The following is an 18,224-nucleotide window of genomic DNA, read 5'->3' on the forward strand; positions in this document are numbered from 1 at the left end:
AAAACACTATTAATCCTTAAATTAATTAGTGTGCGTGTGTTAGCCTAGCGAAAGATGGTTCGTGGGTTAATGTAGTGACCCGCTCTTTTATATATTTTAAATCCAGTAATGAGTGTTTATTTTTGTTCATCAGTGAATGAAAACGGTTAATATCCTGATATGAATTCAGCTTATGATCCTGAATTCATATTATTAAAGCAGTCAATGATATTATTTCAGAGTTATAACTGACTTAGCAAAGTCACGTTATTATTTTTAAGCGAGATGGAATTAGATTTTATTTTTATTCAAGTCGTGGATTATTTTTGACTCGTGAGTTAATTAAATCTGTGGATTTAATTTAAATATTAGAAAAACAAACGAATTAAATCTACGGATTTAATTTAGATTCATTTTATAACTTATCGATTTTAGCGAGATATCACATGTCGAAATCGAGATTTATGTAAATATACAGTATCAAGCAGAATCGAAGCCAGTATTTTATTACAGTTACAGAATCACCGAGACATAGAAAATACATCATTAATCCTATACTACATTTTTTTTTCTTCTTTCTTTTTCTTTACATCACCTTTGCTCCCCACTTCATTTTGCCACCATTACAACGCCAATAATTCCTTCATCCTCCACTTAGCTCTCCACTCCACCAAACTTCCCACTTACTCCCTCCATGTCCTTTAACATTTCAGTCAGTAAACTCCCTTCACCCATTTCCTTTGACACCAGAAACTAGAAAATTTGAAGGAAAGAGATAGAATTGTAAAACTGCTGCCAACTTCAAAGGAGGTAAGTCTTGGCTAAATTTTTCCCATTCCTCCTTTATTCACCTGCATTTATTAAAACAACAGCACCTTCAAATTCATTTCAGTTATTTCACACTTCATTCGATTCAACAACAAGCAATCAATTCGATCACATTCGAGGTATTTACTGAGCTCAATATGCTATGTCCTATAATGCATATTCTCCATCCAAGTATGATCAGTATACACATGAAAATAGGCTCCACAGTTTAATAAGAAAGGATACACCCTAGCTCGTGATCGGACAATTTTAGCTATGACATCCTCACACTGTTAAATGTTAGCACTGACTTTTCTCACTCAACTGAATCAATATGCATACTCTTCGACACCAATCGTGTAAACGAAAACAAACGAGACTAGAGAACTTAGCTTTAGATTGAGTGGTAGTGGACTGTCGGAGCTCTGCGACTCACGGCGACGGCGGCTCCGGGAAAGGAGGCTGCCGGACTCTTGCTGTTAACAGCAGCGGCTGGCGGCGGCACTCCCAAGCGGCGACGTCCGGCGATAGAACTCCAGGCCGCGACCCGGCGAAACAGCAGCTGTAGTTGGTGGCGTGGCTCGAACCTTCGACTCCGGAGATAGCAGCAACAGCGGACCCCTGCTCGGCGGAAATTGAGTACAGCGGCGGGTGCTCGCGGATCTCCAGAGATGTTGCGACGGCGGCGAGTTTGCTTCGCCGGAGAAGAAGTTATAGCAGCAGCGGCGTCGGGGCTCAGAGAATCAACGGAGGCGGCGGAAATCTAGAAGGTAGCCGACGACGCAGCAATAGGCAACCGTGAGCAGGCCTCTGCTTTGCCACAGATGAAAGGACGACTGAATCGGGACCGGAACGACTCGGAGGAGGCGGCCAAGACCAGAACGCGGCGACGATTCGTGGAGGAGAACGAAACCGCCAGCCATTCGCCGGAAGTTACAGCGGCGGCGGCGATTTCGATTTCAGGGAAATTAGGGCTTGTGCTTTCCCTTTCATGGTTAAGACGAGGGGAGAGACGGCTACGACCGGCGCCGACTGAATCGCCGGATTTCGGAGCCGCGGCGGCGAGCCTCAGAGGAGAATTCTCGACTGATTTCGAGAGAGAGAAACAGCGACTGATTTAGAGAGAGAAGAAGCTCTCGACTGATTCTGAGAGGCAGGTGCGGCCACGCCGGACCTAGACACGTCGGTAGTCGACGCCGACCGAAGAAGGCGGCCGGAGAAGGAGAGCCGATCGAGCGCCGATTTTGAGGAAGGGAGCGTCGACCTTGAGAAAGAGGGAGAGAGCTCGACTGTTGTTGGAAAAAAAGAGAGAAACGAGATTTAGAGAGAGAGAGCCGAGTATATTTTGGAGTTGGGCTATTCTAAATTTTAATTGGGCTTTCTTGATTTTATTTACTGATTGGGCCTCTGATTTTATTTATATGGGCCGATTTTATTTACTGATTGGGCCTCTGAATTTATTTATTTTACTCAGATGGGCTTTTATTACATTATTTCATTGGGCCGAATTTATTTAAATTGAAGCCCATCTATTCTATTTATTTGGGCTGTTATATTATCTTCGTTGGGCCTCGTTTGATTTATTTAATTGAGCCCAACTAATCAAATTATTTATTTATTGGGCCAAGACTTATTTAATTACTTGAGCCGATGAATTATTTCAATTGGGCCTCTCATGTTAATTATTCAAGCCCACTTCTACTTAATTAATTATTAGGCTGCCTTATGTTGAGCCTTTTTAATTATTTGAAATTATATTATTATTTCCATTCATATTCGTTAAGCCTGATTAATTCTTACGTGATCATATGTCGAATGTTCAGTTTAACTGCCTTTTATTCGGCTATATCGAGCGAGATTTATTTAATTGGCGGATTAGAACACCCTAAGAGAACGGATTAATTTTTATTAATTATCCGGCTTCATGAGACGAGACTTAGCTTTTGTTTAAATCCGATAGCCTGGATTAACAATAGAAATTCCCTGATTTTATCTCAGAATAATAGTTCATGCATACGAGATTCATGCATAGTTTAATTACGCATTCTCATTTAATTGAGAATTTTCCCTCGATTTAAAGTCTTACGTTATTTTCTCGGATTAAAGGTCGAGCGCAAGAATAAGAGCTCGTCAAGGAGTCACTAATCTGTAGCAAAGCTTTGCTATCAGGTGGGTTACTTTCATATATATCAAATGAGTTTAATGTTATGTTTGAACAGTTATTTCATTGCAAAATATTTGAACTGAAAATTATTTCAACTGTTGTCTTGCCATAAATGTTTCAATGTTTGGTATGATATCTATCTGATGTGGCTTTGCCAGTTATTATGCAATCGAATTCGGGTCCTGAGCAGTTGATAGCTATCCTGCCAGGGCTAGTGTACACCAGTGACCGTGAGTCATCTAGCGGGTTGGCCGGTCAAGTGACCGTGAGAGGTGGCCACCTCTCCGGCACACAGTTCCAGATATGATAGATTACAAGAGAACTTAGTCTGCAGACGAACTTTAAGAATCACAAATGAATTTAGTAAGCTTGGGCCTTTTTAGCGAAAAACTCCCTTGCTGTACTGTTTATGATGGCATGACAATTTACAACTTTACGAAGCATGTTATATTTCATAGTAGGCATATGTGCCCACTGAGTACTTTTGTACTCAGCCCTGCATATATTTCTAAATGTGCAGGTTGAGCAGCTGCCGATGGTGATGAAGTGACGAGCGGGACTCTTTTGTCTTATTATGTATTAATGAACTCTAGGGTTACATGTCTTCATACATGTAATCAGAACCTTATTCCGCTGCGTACTCAGAAGTTTTATGTTATTTTGGATAAGTCGGAGTTATCCGAACTTACTAGTTATTTGAGTCTATACGACTAAAACTCCGTTATATTATAAATATCCCTGTTGTTAACAATGATGAAATGCGATCCTTTCTTGTTTGATTATTCCCCTTTCTACCCCGCTTCTAATCTCCCTTCATTAGTCACGGTTTCCCCGGCTTAATTATCCTTAATTAGGGCCGGTCGTGACAGAGTGGTATCAGAGCAGTTTATTTGCTCTGAACCCTAGAGTTAACCAATTTTTCTAGTATGATCACTGCTATGAAAGAGTCAGTCGACCAATGCTCATCACTTCATCACATCGTCATGCTCAGCAAGAAAGAAGGTGGTAATGATTTTAAAACATTGAGAAGTTCACGTTCTATATGAATGTACTGATGCTTACATTCAAGTTTATGCATTATTGATTGATTAGATATCTCAATGAACTTAGATGCGTTAAGAATGCATGATCACTGTTACGAAAAGAACAATAGAAGCTAGGAACTCAGTCATATTTCACTATAGCCATGGTGAAGAGCTAAGAAAGAGGAAGAGAATCCAATGAAAGCAGTGCAAGCAGAGTGCCACGCACGAATCACTGAAGCAGGCATAGTTCTTCATTCAGGTTGTTCACGCAAGACGGAGCACCTAATCGACTATTGCCTTCGATGATAGTTTAAGTACAATATTGCTTATAAGTGATGAGTGCGACTGATGTAATCAGTTAGCTAATCCCTAATAAGCTGAGACTCGCTTCTAGCCTCGATTATCACTAGCTATGGCTTGAGGATAACCTTCATGATTCATGTATGAACTTCAGAGTTAGACTTACGAGGGGTCAAAATGCTTTGTATATGATGTTATAATATTACGATTAAAGCTATCAGCTTATAGTTTCAGATATTCGGAACCATTCTACTTACAGTACCTATCGCAATAGATAAGGACATGACTGAGAATCCCTATTGATTACGATCACCTACTACGAATTGGAAAGACGAGATGTGATATGGGTACTAGCAGTTATCAACCATTATGATTGATCATAAAAGTTTACGCAAGTGTATAAGACGAGAGAAGTTCTCGAAGATGGTTTAGAGTTTAATAATAGCTAGAAGCGCCGACAATGGATCAATGCTGAAACAAATGAATTAAGATTCTAATGAGACCCTAAGGATATACTCAAGATAAGTATATATACCTTAACCTATCAAGGACATCGCCTCAGTTAGAACGTCTTGGATTATGCATTTAGTCTGGTAGCCGCAATGAGAGCATTGACTAAGGTCATTCTATGACTTAGCATTACACATGGAGACACATGCCCTATAAAGGTGCTCAGATGAACAAAAGCTATTTCCTTATTGAATGCGTGATGATTAAAAAGGTCTTTTGCAATAAAACGGAAGAGTGCTTCAAATTATATGGTTGCATTTCAAGCGCTATGTGAAGGAACACTAAGTACTAGAAGTACTACATTAAGATCATATAGAGGAACATTGTTGAGTAAGGTCGAGCCTACTTTATTTCGCCTATAGAAGATGTTTAAGGATTGCATTAAACTAGGAGGCAGACTCCAAGTTTGAGAAGCTCTAGAATATTCTCAAGGACATGTTCAAGATATTAAGAAGAAAGTGGTGATTTTAGACCAAATATACCTTTTGCAGCCAAGGAACAAGAGTTGCCAAGTTCGGAAAAGTATTTCCGAATGACTGAGAAGTAGTTGTGTCGGACCTGGCCAGTCCACATGGCCAAAATCTCAGTAGTCGTCATATATGGGTCTTTAAACCTATATATTTTAAACCTTCATCTGAAAAGCCAAACGGGTTCAGACTATTAGGTCATTTCGTTTCGACCTTTCAGTCAATTCATTTCTACCCTATGGTTATTCATTTTCAATTGTTTGGCAAATTATTGAAACACTTTGCCTAATTGCCATTTGTTATTTGAATCATTGCGATCTACTAGTTGTTGGTAGATTCTCTGTGACCCAAGGACAAACAGATACTTATCTGATTAAATCAGTCAAACACATATGCTTCAACCCAAGGGTCAAGCACGTAATGCATACAGACAATCTCTTGTGCATTTAGTAGGACCTTATTTGTGTATTTCAAAAACGATGATCATTTCGATGCTTTTGTATGCCCCTATGTTGGCTTAGTTATTTTGACTAGTATTAGTACGGAAACGCTGGTTAATAGGGCATTATGGAACTGAGATCTTTCATGATGAATTTGCAAGATAGCCAGTTCATCATGTATAATGCTTGAATAGATCACCATATTTAGATTCAAATGTTGATGAAATAGTCCTCATTGATACTAATTTCCCATGTTTATGTAGCGACCCTATCAGTCTTTCGCGGCAAGTCGAACCGCTATGTTTTATTTATATGTTCGCTTAAGTTTTAGCAGGAGCAGAACTCGATGAGTTAAGGAGTAACTATAGAAACGATAGTATGTCCTTATTGCATTTTAATGCGCTGATAACTTGTGTTTTTACTCATTAGAATGCCACCAAGACGAGGGCGTCCGAGAGGAGGGGGAAGGATTCCCCGTAATGAAAGAAGAGACCCAGAAACAGGGCCAGAACCAGAAACCGAAATAGTTCAACCACCTGTTCAGCCAAAACGATAGATTGAAGAATTATTCTTGCGACAGAACCCACCTACCTTCAACGGGACAGGAGACCCGGCAGAAGCTGAAACTTGGGTTCGCGCTATTGAACGCATTTTCAACTTCCTGCGTTGCACCGACCAAGAACGTCTGACTTGTATGTCCTTTCAGTTGACTGGGTCAGCTGATTTCTGGTGGGAAGCAAGGATGAAAACGATGACAGCAGAGCAGTTAGAAAACCTGACTTGGGAACAATTCAAAGCCGGTATATATGATAAGTATATACCCAAGAGCTACCGCAAGAAAAAAAAAAGGCTGAATTTTACAATCTGAAACAAGGAAAGATGTCGGTAACTCAATACGACAGGATGTTCTGCGATATGTCTAGATATGCGCCGGAACAAGTTGACACAGATGAGAAGATGGCTGAAAAGTTTTGTGCCGGTCTGAGGCACGAGATTAGGATGGCTTTGGCAAGCCACGGAGGATTGTCTTACACTGAGTCGCTCAGCCGAGCGTTAGACATTGAGACAGCCATGCCAGGAGAAAGACTTGCAATTATACCTGCGCCAGCACCTCCACATGATCAAAATCATAATAAGAATTTCAAAGGAAAGAGGAGATGGGACAATAGTAACCCGAACCAAGGCGAGAAGAGGCCATGGCAGGGACGGGTCTTCCAGTCACAAGGTTATGGAAGCCAGGGCGCACCGAAACAGATGGGAAATAACCAACAAAGAGCCCCACATTGTCCCAAATGTAACAAAAGTCATATGGGAATTTGTAAGGCCGGCAGTGATAGTTGCTATATCTGCAACCAGAAGGGGCACTATGCAAATCGGTGCCCGAATAAGCAACATGGAACGAGTTTAAGGCCAAACCCACCTATCCAGGCTCCGCATCTGCGAGCAATCCAAGCTCTGCCCCAACCATACCCAAGGCAGCAACCACAGTATCAGCAGCCACAGCAGCACCAACAGCTACAGTACCAACCACAACCTCAACAACCGTATCAGCAACAGGCCCGCCAACAACAGCAGCGACAACAGAAACAACATGAAAAACCTCGTCATGCTAGAGTCTATGCTATGAGGCAGAAACAGCCCGAGAACAACCAGGGAAACCTGGCAGGTATGGGCATGCTACTCAATACTCCTGTTGTACTTCTATTTGATACGGGCGCATCGCATACTTTCATTTCAAGTACATGTGTTGACACATTAAAATTTAAAATGGAAAGAGCTGACCAGAAGTTGAGTATATCATCACCTATAGGAGGGATGACGACAGTAGATCATGTGTGCTTGAACCTAGAACTGAACATAGGGTCACTCAAGATTGTAGTGAACAACTCCTATGTTATACCGATGGGAGATGTGGACATAATCCTAGGAATGGACTGGCTAGTCGAGAACTATGCCACCATCCTTTGTAACGAAAGACGGATATCGTTTCGACCCCCAGGAAGGGAGCCGTCACATTTCCACAGAATTAGTATGGGAAGAAGAAAAATGATCATCTCCGCCCTGCAAGCAACGAAAATGATGAAGAAGGGATAACCAGCTTACCTCGTATACTTGCACGGAGAATTGGGTACTGAAAAGAGTATAGAAGATGTAGAAATTGTACGGGACTTTTCAGATGTATTTCCAGAGATTCTGCCAGGACCACCACCGGACAGACCAATTGAGTTTACCATTGATTTGGAGCCCGGGGCAGCTCCCATTTCGAAGGCACCATACCGAATGGCTCCTAAAGAGTTGGAAGAACTCAAGATACAACTGCAAGAACTTTTAGAACTTGGATTCATTAGGCCAAGTGTATCACCTTGGGGTGCACCCGTACTTTTTGTGAAGAAAAAGGATGGCACATTGCGAATGTGTATAGACTATAGAGAACTGAACAAAGTGACACTGAAGAACAAATATCCTTTACCAAGGATAGATGACCTCTTCGACCAGCTCAAGGGAGCAAGCGTGTTCTCGAAGATTGATTTGCGATCTGGTTATCACCAGCTGAAGATTCGACCAGAAGACGTACCTAAGACGGCATTTCGAACTAGGTATGGCCACTACGAATTTGTAGTTGTGCCATTCGGGCTAACCAATGCGCCAGCTGTGTTCATGGACCTCATGAATCGAGTGTTTCATCCGTACTTAGACAAATTTGTCTTGGTGTTTATAGATGACATCCTGATCTACTCGAAGAACGAGAAAGACCATGAGGAACATCTGAGAATTGTCCTAGAAACGTTGAGGACGGAGCGCCTTTATGCCAAATTCAGCAAGTGTGAGTTTTGGCTCAGCGAAGTCACGTTTTTAGGACATATTGTATCATCAGAAGGGATTAAAGTGGACCCTGAAAAAGTGCAAGCGGTGCGTGAATGGAGATCGCCTACTAACCCTAATGAGATAAGAAGTTTCTTAGGATTGGCAGGTTACTATCGGAGGTTTATGGAAGGATTTTCCAAAATTGCAAGGCCAATGACGCAACTACTCAGGAAGGGAATAAAATTTTCTTGGACAGAGGAGTGCGAGAAGAGCTTCCAAGAACTCAAGGAAAAGTTGACTACGGCACCAGTGTTAGCCGTCCCAACAGCTGATAAGGAATACGTGATCTACACAGACGAGTCCAAAAATGGACTTGGTTGCGTGCTGATGCAAGAAGGAAGAGTGATAGCATATGCGTCACAATAGCTTAGGCCACATGAACTGAATTACCCGACTCATGATCTGGAGTTAGCTGCAGTGGTGCATGCGCTGAAGATTTGGAGACACCACCTATATGGAGTTAGGTGTGAAATATTCACAGACCACAAAAGTCTGAAATACTTTTTCGAGCAAAAGGACCTTAATATGAGACAAAGGAGATGGCTCGAACTAGTGAAAGATTATGACTGTGGTATTAACTACCACCCAGGCAAGGCCAACGTAGTGGCTGATGCATTGAGTCGTAAGACTCAATCTAAATTGGGAGCTCTCATCACTCGAGAGACGGTGCTCATAAGGAAATTTAGCAAAATGAGCATAGAAGTGGTTAAACCACCAGGGACGATAGCAAGCGTTGTGGCAACGGTACCTAACTTGAGGAAGACGATCGTAGAAGCACAAAGAAAAGACGGGAAGATGGAAAAACTACGGGAAACAGTAAGGAAAGGAGGCGTCAAGAATTATCAAGAAGCATCAGATAATGCTATCCTCTTTGAGGGAAGGATATGCATCCCCCACGATGATGAGCTTAAGGATAAAATCATGAGTGAGGCTCACGATACCCTTATACTGCCCACCCAGGGAGTACTAAGATGTATCAGGACCTAAAGAAACACTTTTAGTGGGAAGGCATGAAGAGAGACATAGCGTCATTTGTGGAGAAATGCCTGGCATGCCAACAGGTGAAGGCCTTACACCAAAGGCCATATGGAAAACTACAATCGTTGGAAATTCCAGAATGGAAGTGGGAGCACATCGCAATGGATTTTGTGACCAGTTTGCCCAAAACAAAGAGAGGAAACACTGCCAATTGGGTAATAGTGGATCGACTCACAAAATGTGCTCATTTTATACCAATACCGATCACACACGGGTCAGACAAACTAGCTCAGTTGTATGTTCGAGAGATTGTACGCTTACACGGTGTACCCGTGTCAATCACTTCAGACCGAGACTCAAAATTTACTTCTAGATTTTGGATGAGCTTACAAAAGGAGTTAGGCACGAGGCTAAATTTCAGCACCGCCTTCCACCCGCAGACAGATGGGCAGTCTGAAAGGACAATTCAGACCCTCGAAGATATGTTGAGAACAGTGGTGTTAGACAGGGGTGGAAGTTGAGAAACAGTGCTGCCGTTGATTGAATTTGCCTATAATAACAGTTACCAGGCGACTATCGATATGGCACCATATGAGGCATTATATGGAAGAAAATGTAGATCACCGCTTTATTGGGATGAAGTGGGTGAGAGAAAAGTTTTAGGACCAGACATAGTCAATGAGATGGTTGAGATAGTCCGCCAGATCAGAGGGCGAATAAAGGAGGCACAAGATAGACAGAAATCTTACGCTGATGCACGTCGAACTGAATTACAGTTTGAAATAGGAGATAAGGTCTTCCTAAATGTATCTCCTACCAAGGGGATAACTAGGTTTGGTGTCAAGGGAAAACTTAGGCCCCGATTCGTAGGACCTTATGAGATTTTGGAGAGAATAGGCCCAGTAGCCTATAGGTTGGCGTTACCGCCAAGCTTTGGAAACGTTCACAATGTTTTCCACGTATCACAACTCAGAAAATACATTTTCGATCCAAAGCACATAATCCACCAAGAAGAGATGATCCTTTGCCCAGACTTGAGCTATGAAGAGAGACCAGAGGCCATTCTAGATCGAAAAGTACAACAACTCAGGAATAAGGCAATCACATCAGTGAAAGTCTTATGGAGAAACCACGGACAAGAGGAAGCCACGTGGGAGCTTGAAGACAAAATGAAGGAGAAATACCCCGAACTGTTTTAGAAGAAATATGCAAATTTCGGGACGAAATTTTTGTTAAGAGGGGTAGTATGTAGTGACCCGCTCTTTTATATATTTTAAATCCAGTAATGAGTGTTTATTTTTGTTCATCAGTGAATGAAAACGGTTAATATCCTGATATGAATTCAGCTTATGATCCTGAATTCATATTATTAAAGCAGTCAATGATATTATTTCAGAGTTATAACTGACTTAGCAAAGTCACGTTATTATTTTTAAGCGAGATGGAATTAGATTTTATTTTTATTCAAGTCGTGGATTATTTTTGACTCGTGAGTTAATTAAATCTGTGGATTTAATTTAAATATTAGAAAAACAAACGAATTAAATCTACGGATTTAATTTAGATTCATTTTATAACTTATCGATTTTAGCGAGATATCACATGTCGAAATCGAGATTTATGTAAATATACAGTATCAAGCAGAATCGAAGCCAGTATTTTATTACAGTTACAGAATCACCGAGACATAGAAAATACATCATTAATCCTATACTACATTTTTTTTTCTTCTTTCTTTTTCTTTACATCACCTTTGCTCCCCACTTCATTTTGCCACCATTACAACGCCAATAATTCCTTCATCCTCCACTTAGCTCTCCACTCCACCAAACTTCCCACTTACTCCCTCCATGTCCTTTAACATTTCAGTCAGTAAACTCCCTTCACCCATTTCCTTTGACACCAGAAACTAGAAAATTTGAAGGAAAGAGATAGAATTGTAAAACTGCTGCCAACTTCAAAGGAGGTAAGTCTTGGCTAAATTTTTCCCATTCCTCCTTTATTCACCTGCATTTATTAAAACAACAGCACCTTCAAATTCATTTCAGTTATTTCACACTTCATTCGATTCAACAACAAGCAATCAATTCGATCACATTCGAGGTATTTACTGAGCTCAATATGCTATGTCCTATAATGCATATTCTCCATCCAAGTATGATCAGTATACACATGAAAATAGGCTCCACAGTTTAATAAGAAAGGATACACCCTAGCTCGTGATCGGACAATTTTAGCTATGACATCCTCACACTGTTAAATGTTAGCACTGACTTTTCTCACTCAACTGAATCAATATGCATACTCTTCGACACCAATCGTGTAAACGAAAACAAACGAGACTAGAGAACTTAGCTTTAGATTGAGTGGTAGTGGACTGTCGGAGCTCTGCGACTCACGGCGACGGCGGCTCCGGGAAAGGAGGCTGCCGGACTCTTGCTGTTAACAGCAGCGGCTGGCGGCGGCACTCCCAAGCGGCGACGTCCGGCGATAGAACTCCAGGCCGCGACCCGGCGAAACAGCAGCTGTAGTTGGTGGCGTGGCTCGAACCTTCGACTCCGGAGATAGCAGCAACAGCGGACCCCTGCTCGGCGGAAATTGAGTACAGCGGCGGGTGCTCGCGGATCTCCAGAGATGTTGCGACGGCGGCGAGTTTGCTTCGCCGGAGAAGAAGTTATAGCAGCAGCAGCGGCGTCGGGGCTCAGAGAATCAACGGAGGCGGCGGAAATCTAGAAGGTAGCCGACGACGCAGCAATAGGCAACCGTGAGCAGGCCTCTGCTTTGCCACAGATGAAAGGACGACTGAATCGGGACCGGAACGACTCGGAGGAGGCGGCCAAGACCAGAACGCGGCGACGATTCGTGGAGGAGAACGAAACCGCCAGCCATTCGCCGGAAGTTACAGCGGCGGCGGCGATTTCGATTTCAGGGAAATTAGGGCTTGTGCTTTCCCTTTCATGGTTAAGACGAGGGGAGAGACGGCTACGACCGGCGCCGACTGAATCGCCGGATTTCGGAGCCGCGGCGGCGAGCCTCAGAGGAGAATTCTCGACTGATTTCGAGAGAGAGAAACAGCGACTGATTTAGAGAGAGAAGAAGCTCTCGACTGATTCTGAGAGGCAGGTGCGGCCACGCCGGACCTAGACACGTCGGTAGTCGACGCCGACCGAAGAAGGCGGCCGGAGAAGGAGAGCCGATCGAGCGCCGATTTTGAGGAAGGGAGCGTCGACCTTGAGAAAGAGGGAGAGAGCTCGACTGTTGTTGGAAAAAAAGAGAGAAACGAGATTTAGAGAGAGAGAGCCGAGTATATTTTGGAGTTGGGCTATTCTAAATTTTAATTGGGCTTTCTTGATTTTATTTACTGATTGGGCCTCTGATTTTATTTATATGGGCCGATTTTATTTACTGATTGGGCCTCTGAATTTATTTATTTTACTCAGATGGGCTTTTATTACATTATTTCATTGGGCCGAATTTATTTAAATTGAAGCCCATCTATTCTATTTATTTGGGCTGTTATATTATCTTCGTTGGGCCTCGTTTGATTTATTTAATTGAGCCCAACTAATCAAATTATTTATTTATTGGGCCAAGACTTATTTAATTACTTGAGCCGATGAATTATTTCAATTGGGCCTCTCATGTTAATTATTCAAGCCCACTTCTACTTAATTAATTATTAGGCTGCCTTATGTTGAGCCTTTTTAATTATTTGAAATTATATTATTATTTCCATTCATATTCGTTAAGCCTGATTAATTCTTACGTGATCATATGTCGAATGTTCAGTTTAACTGCCTTTTATTCGGCTATATCGAGCGAGATTTATTTAATTGGCGGATTAGAACACCCTAAGAGAACGGATTAATTTTTATTAATTATCCGGCTTCATGAGACGAGACTTAGCTTTTGTTTAAATCCGATAGCCTGGATTAACAATAGAAATTCCCTGATTTTATCTCAGAATAATAGTTCATGCATACGAGATTCATGCATAGTTTAATTACGCATTCTCATTTAATTGAGAATTTTCCCTCGATTTAAAGTCTTACGTTATTTTCTCGGATTAAAGGTCGAGCGCAAGAATAAGAGCTCGTCAAGGAGTCACTAATCTGTAGCAATGTCACAGCCCGCCTTAACTAAGGATAGTTAAGCCGAGTGATCTACGACTAGGGATGGGGTTAAAGAAGAAGGGGAAGAAAAGGGGCATCATTTGAAACCGTAAATCTTACTTAACTTAAGAAAAACCATCGTATTTACTCATTAATACTCTTTTGAACAGTCTATGAAAGACAACATAAAACTTAATTAATATCATTAATCAAGTTATACATCATATGAAACCATTCTCTTAAGACTCAAAGTATGACATAACATACTATAACATCAACAACATCTTGCAGCGGAAAGTAGCTAGACATATGTATGAAGACATATTCTAGACAGGTTAACTATTTATTAACAACCCTGGAGACTCCGCTCATTGCAGCACCATCATCACATCAGCTCAACCTGCACATTTAGAAAACATATGCAGGGCTGAGTACAAAAGCACTCAGTGGGCACGTATGCCTAGGTATAAAAATACATGCTTCAAAACTGTAAATTGTCATGCCATCATAAACAGTACAGCAAGGGAGTTTTTCGCTAAAAAGGCCCAAGCTTACTAAGTTCATTTGTGATTCTTAAAGTTCGTCTGCAGACTGAGTTCTCTTGTAATCTATCATATCTGGAACTGTGTGCCGGAGAGGTGGCCACCTCTCACGGTCACTTGACCGGCCAACCCGCTAGATGACTCACGGTCACTGGTGTACACTAGCCCTGGCAGGATAGCTATCAACTGCTCAGGACCCGAATTCGATTGCATCATTGGCAAAGCCAAAGCAGATAGATATCATACTAAAATTTAAACATTTTATGGCAAGACAATACTTGAAATAACTTTAACTCAAATATTTTGTAACGAAATAACTTGCTCAAATGTAACATTAAACTCATTTGATAGATATATAAAACTGAAATTAACAGTTAAATCATCTCTTGCATTCATTCGTATAAGAGGCCTACGACACGCAGGGGATCTCTATATACGTATAGTAAAAGTAATGCCCACCTGATTGCAGTGTTTTGCTACTTAAGACAACGATTCTCTTTCCTTAGCGCGATAGGTTACTCAGACGCTTTTGTTTATTTGAACCTTTGATAACACGAAAACATGTGTTCGAGTGAATAATAGAAAAGATAACAACAAATGCAGTGAATCACTATTCACTCATTTCTCTAACTACCCATATTTCCTTAAACGACTATATCTAACTCATATACAATCGTTCTTCCTTTATCAAAATACTTCATGTACCTTTGAGGATGTAGGAAATTCCATTTTATTCATTTATTTATCTATTATAAATAAAGAATAATTCTATAAACATAAAACGTTTTCCTTTTCCCCATTTAATAATGCCAATCTCCAATATATATACATACACATCAATAGCTCATTTATAAACTAAAAGTGATATTTTATCAACAATAAAACTTTAAAATCCTTAATAGGAATTATTTTGAATCATTTCCATCTCAACAAAACTGTATAGATTCAACTTCAACTAATAAACTGCTTTTACTCCGAACTCGTATGGAGTCGAATTTTATTTCAATAGAAACCTCTTTGAGTCTAGTTTAATTGAAAAAAAAATGTGTTGAAAAACTCCAAGTAGTTTAAGAGATATAGCGATTTTCCCATCGCCTGCCAGATTCGGCAGTTTCTGCCAACTGAAAGTCCAGATCTTTGAAAAATAGTAAACGTTTCCGGAATGACCCCAAATTTTATATGCAGATAGATAACGCATATAAATTTATACCATAAAAATTTGAGAGCTAAATATCAACATATGGTTACTGAAATAGTTAACTTAATCATCTGCCTCACGACAGTTTCAACAGATACGGGCAGTAGACTTCTCAAATTTTAAAAGGGTAGTAAACGAAGTTCAAATAACATGAAACTTTGTACAAATATTCACCACACTCCCATCTATACCCCAGAAATTTCCCATAATATAATAGAAACGGGAATGCATCGAAATAAGGGCGTCAACTTACCCTTGTCCAAGTGAGCACTAATGGAAGTTGTTCCCCGGGGGTTTTTCTGGTCGTCGTTCCGCTATGGTGTTTAGCCGCGAAGGTCTACGACTTAGTCTTCCTCGTGCGAGGTAGATCAGGCTACACAACGGTGGTTTCTCGATCCTTTTTCGTCGTAAGGATAGTGAGAAACGAAGGCCGTAAGTTGGCCGGTGGCTAAGTCGGGAATTCGACGTTGGCCGCCGAAGGATATTGCGGCCTTTGGTCAGGAAAATATAGAGAAGGCTTTGGCCTTTCGATTGTTGGGTTTGGTAGCCTGAAGATGGAGGAACGAGTACACGTTCTCGGTTCAGAGCCTAGTGGCCGGTCGGCGAAGAAACAGCCCGGCGATTCTAATGCTGCTTTGGTGTTGTTATGGGGTTTTGGGGTTTTTGGGTGATTCTAATGCTGCTGCGAATCCTAGCAATTTATAGGCAAAACTGGAATAGTGTTACTGTAGCAAAGGTTGAAAAAAATCATGTAGCAAAACTGGAATACGTGAAAGTCCAAGGCAGCCAAAATTTTCTGCAAACCACCAACTTTTTTTTGACAAATTGTTAGCACCAACATTTTGACTAACAAGGGAATAGTGTAGGAATTGATGTGTTGGATGAAAAATCGAGACATACGTGTAGTGCCGTGATCTAGTTTCTCCTAGTTCCTGTAATAATTCTCCAATTCTCGTTTAATAAATACTCGTCGTATTTATATAAATTAAATCCTCAATCTTGAGATTTAATACGTGAAAGTCGAAATTAATTCGCGACTTAGTACTAAACATATAAAGCGTGAAATAATAAAATTATTATTAACATAAACTCGAGTTATAATTCTAGCAATTCGATTTAAATAACACGATTTATGAAATCGGTTATAAATCTAAAATTTCTAATACTATTGATTAAATCAATCAACTGGTAATGCAAGGTCTCAAACGTGTAGCTAAACCAATAATTTAATTATTGGTTTGATTCATGATTGAATATTAAATCGCAGCTCTGTATCTCTTATACAGACTTTTGCTGAAATAATATTATCTGAATAAAATAGTCACAATAAATAATTAAAAGAATTTTATAACTAATGCACATGTTTAATCTAATATATATTTAAAAGAGCGGGGCATTACATACTACCCCCCTTAAAATAAATTTCGTCCCGAAATTTGCATACCTGGTATTCTAGCTTGTGATACTAGTCATTCGTTTCATTCATCTCTTTTGTAGCCTTTTCCATCCTGTGATGGTTCCACTACATGACGAGAACAATATTATTGCCTCGTAACACTTGAACCTTGCAATCTAGTCACTAAACTGATTTCTCTTAAGCCCTGAGCTTGGACTATCTCATCTTTCTTAATCACATACTTTCTTAACTGCGAGACGTAATATTCAGTGTATACATCCACAATCCTCCACTAACCTTTAGTGCACTATTCCTGACTTTCATGAATCCTTTCGTTTTTCCTATTTCTTGAGGCGAGACACATTTTCTCACCAATATCCATTTTCATTTCGTGCTTTCATAATCCTTTCTTGCAATTCACACTTAACTATTGATGCAACTACACAGCTTGATATTGTCTCCGGATGGTGAACAATTACTAAACCGAATAAGGCAATCACCAATCAGTACTTTATATTTAGTGGTGAAACATCTTATCTCAATTTCCAATTGATAGTACCATCATGATTCTTCACTAATTCGAATCGTCTCTGTTGTCTTACATTGAAATCTCTTTGCTCGAAAAAGCACTTCAAATTCTTGTCAGCTATAAGGACCTCACACTTAACTCCGTAGAGATAGTATCTCCAAATTTCCAACACGTGCACAACCACAACGAGTTCTAAGTCATAAGTCAAGTAATTCAACTTTGGGGCTAATGAGACATAGTGCTCAAGTTCTCTGAAGTTTAAAACAAATACTTGCTTCCTTTGAACATTCCTATTGATGGAGCTTTTGATACTATAGCCGAAACAATCACCCTTCTAGTGTGAGGTTGTTGGCTCTGAGGCTGGGTTAGATCTTAAGTCCTATTCTAAAGTTCTTTTTCTATTCTCGAATTTTCTGTTGTTTTCTTCATTCCATTTTCTTTCCTTCACCACATCTTGAGGTGGTGTATATCCAGATTGTGTCGGAGTCTTCCCATTCTCCCTTAGTAGCAGTGATTCGATGGTGAGAGTCTTGCTCGTTGGTTGTTCCTATGTAATATTTCTTTGGCTTGGTAGGGGAATTGAATATCTCATGACGCCATTCGTTTGCGAACTCCTTCACGCGTTTCTCATAAGTGTCCACCACATTCGTCCTGAAATTTTGTTGAAAACTCTATCATACTAGTTATCTGTCCTGGTTCTCCACTTGGGATTCCAGAAGTTGCTTTGTTTCTACCGACTATCGGTCAAAAGATAGGTTGATACTTAGTGTATCTTTCTAACTGTGAGAATATCACCTTCTAGTACTTCGAGAACTGACAGCAAACTAAGTCATTCTAGTCATTACTGTGCTTATCGTGGTAAAATAAGATCTTATTGTGACAACTACATAGTGTGAGTCTATACATTGGGAT

This window comes from Salvia miltiorrhiza, chromosome 5 (genome assembly GCF_028751815.1).
Source record: "Salvia miltiorrhiza cultivar Shanhuang (shh) chromosome 5, IMPLAD_Smil_shh, whole genome shotgun sequence".
NCBI lineage: Eukaryota > Viridiplantae > Streptophyta > Magnoliopsida > Lamiales > Lamiaceae > Salvia > Salvia miltiorrhiza.